Source organism: Lutra lutra, chromosome 2 (genome assembly GCF_902655055.1).
Source record: "Lutra lutra chromosome 2, mLutLut1.2, whole genome shotgun sequence".
Taxonomy (NCBI): Eukaryota; Metazoa; Chordata; class Mammalia; order Carnivora; family Mustelidae; genus Lutra; species Lutra lutra.
This window is the reverse complement of record NC_062279.1, coordinates 134744198-134750020: the sequence shown is the minus strand read 5'-3', so window position 1 is coordinate 134750020 and position 5823 is coordinate 134744198.

Here is a 5823-nt window from a genome sequence, read left to right as displayed (position 1 = left end):
GAGAGATCACAAGTAGGCAGAGAGGCAGGCAGAGAGAGAGAGGGAAGCAGACTCCCCGCTGGGCAGAGAGCCCGATTCGGGGCTCGATCCCAGGACCCTGAGATCATGACCTGAGCCGAAGGCAGCGGCTTAACCCACTGAGCCACCCAGGCGCCCCAATTCTCTACTTTTTCTAGGAATTAAATATCTTCTTAAGTTTATGGACCCTACCCTGATAGAAATCTCCATAATTCTGAGAAAAAAAAATTGTCTTCTTTCTAGACTCCCATTTCTAGACCTCCTTCCAACCCAAAAAGTGCATGCTCTAAAACTTAGTTCTTGAAATGCTTCTTTTGGCTTTACTGTGTGCTGAATGTGTATTTTAGCTAAATGGTAAACAGCGGAGGGTGAGAGGGGTAAAAAGCTGAGGCCAAGGCTTATTCTGTCATAGCTATGAAGTCCTGCAATTATATTTTAAAAATTATTGATGGAATATTATTATTTAAAAAATTTATTAAAGTAATTTTAAAATGTGACATTATAGTATAAAAACAAAAAGAAGATAATTATTGGGGTTGCCAGCTGCTAGATAATTCCTGTCATCATTATATTACATAATTTCAATGCTAAATGGAGTTTAATTTTTTTTTAACATTTTTTATTTATTTGAGAGAGAGAGAGAGAGAGATAAATTCAAGCAGACTCTACACTGAGCACAGACTTGAATGCAGGGCTTGATCTCAGAACCCTGAGATCACAAGGGTGAGATCACAACCTGAGCCAAAACCAGGATTTGGATGCTCAACCGACTGAGCCACCCAGGCAATCCAGAGTTCTTTTTTTTTTTTAAGATTTTATTTATTCATTTATTTATCAGAGAGAAAGAGAGAGAGAGCGAGAGCACACAAGCAGGCAAAGTGGCAGGTAGAGGCAGAGAGAGAAGCAGGCTCCCTGCTGAGCAAGGACCACCCCCCCCAATGCAGGACTCAATCCCAGGACCCTGAGATCATGACCTGAACCAAAGGCATACATTTAACTGACTGAGCCACCCAGGCGTCCCTAGAGTTTACTTTTTTTTTTTATTTTAATTTTATTTTTTTTAATTTTTTATTTTTTCAGCATAACAGTATTCATTATTTTTGCACCACACCCAGTGCTCCATGCAATCCGTGCCCTCTACAATACCCACCACCTGGTGCCCCCAACCTCCCACCCCCCCCTTCAAGATGGGGGGAGGGGGTTGGGAGAGGGGGGTGGGGTTATGGATATTGGGGAGGGTATGTGCTATGGTGAGTGCTGTGAAGTGTGTAAACCTGGCGATTCGCAGACCTGTACCCCTGGGGATAAAAATATATGTTTATAAAGCTGTAAAAAAAAAAAAAAAAGAAAAAAGAAAGGATGAATACCCAAGTTTTGTAGCAACATGGACGGGACTGGAAGAGATTATGCTGAGTGAAATAAGTCAAGCAGAGAGAGTCAATTATCATATGGTTTCACTTATTTGTGGAGCATAACAAATAGCATGGAGGACAAGGGGAGATGGAGAGGAGAAGGGAGTTGAGGGAAATTGGAAGGGGAGGTGAACCATGAGAGACTATGGACCCTAGAGTTTACTTTTAATTGAGATTGGTGAAGAAGTAAGATTTGGAGGCTAACTCTGTCAAGATACAGTACTGCTCATGAGTTTCCAACAAATTGAGAAACTTTCTTCCTCTTTAATGCTATGTACTAAGTATTTTAAGAAGCAGATTCAAGAGAACTTCTTAAGACATTTTATTGTATTATATTGTCAGTATTGTATATTATAAAATGAAATACTATAGGGCTTAAAATAATTTTAAGCTACCTTAAAATTTAATCTTACCTTATTCAACTGGGCACAAAACATGTTTTTAAAACTTGGATCAAGAATGTGCTAATTGAACAATGTATTTGGCTTTGAGATGATATAACATGGAATTTCCAGCTCTACCTCAAATATTATTTCATAGATGTCAACTTCAGTGTATTTTGAAAAAACTTAAAAAAAAAAAAAACCTGATTTTTCACTGGAGGCTCCAAAAAGAACACAATATGGACTAGACCTTAACCTTGGCCTAGGAAGACCTGTCAAACTTCTGATCTATAGAGTTGTAAGATAATATATTTATGTTGTTTTAAGCCACTAGGTTTGCGGTAATTTGTTCCACATCAATGGAGAAATAAAACAGATTTTGGTATCTAGAAGTCAGATACTACTGTAACAGATGTAAATAAACACATTCAAGTGGCTTTGAAAGTGGGCAATGAGAATAGGCAAGAAGAATAGAGATGAGTATGAGAGGATAAACCTCAATTGCCTTGAATACAACATTAGTAAAAATATGACCGTTAACTCTGCTGGTAACATAGTTCGAAATGAGGTATGTTACAAAGTACATATCCTCTTAACACCTACATTATCATGACTAGACTGTTAGTAGAAATATGAACTTTAAAGACACTGGTGGTGATGGTGCATATGGAAATGAGCTAGGTGTCAATGGAAACTAGAGGAAAGAAAATTCTTGTTTTATAGTAGCAGAAAGCTAAGCTGAACTGTGACTTCTAGTTATATGAAATGCAAATTTTATAAACAGTGAACCTGTAAATTGAGTGGAAAAATTTTCCTAGCAGATTGTTTAAGGTTTCTTGGTTCAAATAAGATATGAAGGAAAATAAATATATATGTGGATAGATAGATAGATAGATAGATAGATAGATAGATATTAGAGGACAGGGAACAAGGCAATAATTGTTAGGCAATGGTGCTTGATGTTGATTTAATAAATTCTTACTCTTATCCAGATTAAAAAACTTGCTATAATTAAGAGATTCACTGTCAGACAAGCATGATTTGGAGACTAGGCCAAGGGTGTGGACAAGCAACCTTTAGCTAGTTTCTCAGAAATACCAAAAGACCAAAAGAGCAAAGCAATCAGTCATACACAGGGCTTTTTGAATAAATTAGTCATGTGATTCAAGGATCCTTTCAGCCATCCCCGCAGAGTCAGGAACAGAGAAGGGATTATCCAGGAAACATCTGTAGGCAAGCCTGCTGTCTAGTGGAGTGAATCTTTGTGAGAGAATCAGGGGTTCTTGAGAAAAGAACGTGTCAGTCTCTCAAAATTCTATTGGCTGGGGGCGCCTGGGTGGCTCAGTGGGTTAAAGCCTCTGCCTTCGGCTCAGGTCATGATCCCAGGGTCCTGGGATCGAGCCCTGCATCGGGCTCTCTGCTCAGCAGGAAGCCTGCTTCCTCCCCTCTCTCTCTGCCTGACTCTCTGCCTACTTGTGATCTCTGTCTGTCAAATAAATTAAGAAAAAAAAAATTCTATTGGCTGGAAGTAGGCTAATAAAACTATTCAACTTAAATCACTTGCTACCCTTCAAAAAAAAGGAAGGATGACTGTGAGGGTGGAACTGTAGCCCACTGGAAGGAGCCATGAACCTAGAGGTTATGAAGTATAAAGGATTATTTCCAGGTCTCGAAGATTGGTTGGAGATTGACAGAATGAAATAAAAAATTTCTTATGGCTTTTTTATTTTAAAGCAATTTATCTTTGTTAAATTTTCTAATTCATCACATTATATTGTTTTTTTTTTTAATATTTTATTTATTTATTTGACAGAGAGAGAGCACAAGTAGGCAGAGCAGGAGGCAGGGAGAGAGAGGAGGAAGCAGGTTCCCTGCCAAGCAGAGAGCCTGATGCGGGACTCGATCGTGGGACTCGATCCCAGGACCATGAGATCATGACCTGAGCCAAAGGCAGAGGCTTAACCCACTGAGCCACCCAGGCACCCATATTGTTAAAATATGTTTGAATGTATTTAATGTGAATAATTGGAGGGTTTTATTTTTATTTTTTATTTTTTTAATTAATTTATTTTTTAAATTGTTTGTAAACATATATTTTTATCCCCAGGGGTACAGGTCTGTGAATTGCCAGGTTTACACACTTCACAGCACTCACCATAGCACATACCCTCCCCAATGTCCACAACCCCACCCCCCTTTTCCCAACCCCCCTCCCCCCAGCAACCTTCAGTTTGTTTTGTGAGATTAAGAGTCACTTATGGTTTGTCTCCCTCCCAATCCCATCTTGTTTCATTTATTCTTCTCCTACCCCCTTAAGCCCCCATGTTGCATCTCCACTTCCTCATATCAGGGAGATCATATGATAGTTGTCTTTCTCTGATTGACTTATTTCGCTAAGCATGATACCCTCTAGTTCCATCCACGTTGTTGCTAATGGCAAGATTTCATTTCTTTTGATGGCTGCATAGTATTCCATTGTGTATATATACCACATCTTCTTTATCCATTCATCTGTTGATGGACATCTAGGACATCTATCTTTCCATAGTTTGGCTATTGCAGTAAGGAGATTGAAACAGTCATCAAAAATCTCCAAACAAATAAAAGCCCAGGGCCAGATGGCTTCCTGGGGGAATTCTACCAAACATTTAAAGAACTAATTCCTATTCTCCTGAAACTGTTCCAAAAAATAGAAATGGAAGGAAAACTTCCAAACTCATTTTATGAGGCCAGCATCACCTTGATCCCAAAACCAGACAAGGATCCCATCAAAAAAGAGAACTACAGACCAATATCCTTGATGCACACAGATGCAAAAATTCTCACCAAAATGCTAGCCAATAGGATTCAACAGTACATTAAAAGGATTATTCACCACGACCAAGTGGGATTTATTCCAGGGCTGCAAGGTTGATTCAACATCCTCAAATCAATGTGATACAAGACATTAATAAAAGAAAGAACAAGAACCATATGACACTCTCAATAGATGCTGGAGGGTTTAATTCAAATACATGTGTTTAGATTTTTCAACTTGGTAGTAATAATAATTGTTTACTGGTTTTAAAGTAATCTTAATGTTTCTGATTCTTAATGATGTAAATATATTAAAAATCTTCATTCCTCTTTATACTTAGCATTCTCCAAACTTTGTCAACAAACACATAAATACAAATTAAATACTTTTGGAACCACCAAGAAATTAGATGTCATTTTAATAATCAAACCACCAATGGATAAGAGCAGCCATTCTCAGTGAGTAGTCCATATACCATTCTGGATCTTAAAAACAATTTAAGAGGTTCTGTAAGGATGAAACTTGTTTCCTGAAAATGGTAAGATGAAATTTGCCATTTTCAGTGTGGTAACATTTGCATTAATTTTTCAAAATCTGTGATAGTTAATACTGCTGTCATTTCAGCATGAGTCTAGTCAGTGGCATCAAACTGCACATATGTAGATATATAGAACAGACTATCAATCCCACCCACTTCCACCCCAATTCTTCCTTAACTCTTGTGTCCAATACTTCATCACTCTCAACTCCTAGCAACAACTGATCTGTTTCCAGCTCATATAGTTTTGTCTTGTCCAGAATGTCATATAAATTCTATTATATAATAAAATCTGATCACATGCTCAGATTTTGTAGTCTTTAGTGTTTGTTTTCTTTCATTTAACATAATGGGTTTGAGATTTATCTAGGTTCCTATATATATATCAAGAGTAACTTCTTTTTGTTACCGACTAGCATTCAATTTTGTGGAGGTACTTCAATTTATTCATATGTTCCCCAGCTGAAAGAAACTTGGGTTAGATCCAGTTGGGGGTAGCTGCAAATAACAACACTGTAAACATCTCATATAGGATTTTCTGTGATCAAAAGTATTCATTTTATTTTGTAAAAAACTTCTGAGTTAGAGTGGTTAATCTTATGTTAAACCTTATGAACTCTTCAAAATATTTTCCAAAGTAGCTGTACTGTTATGCATTTCCCCCAAGCATTATAT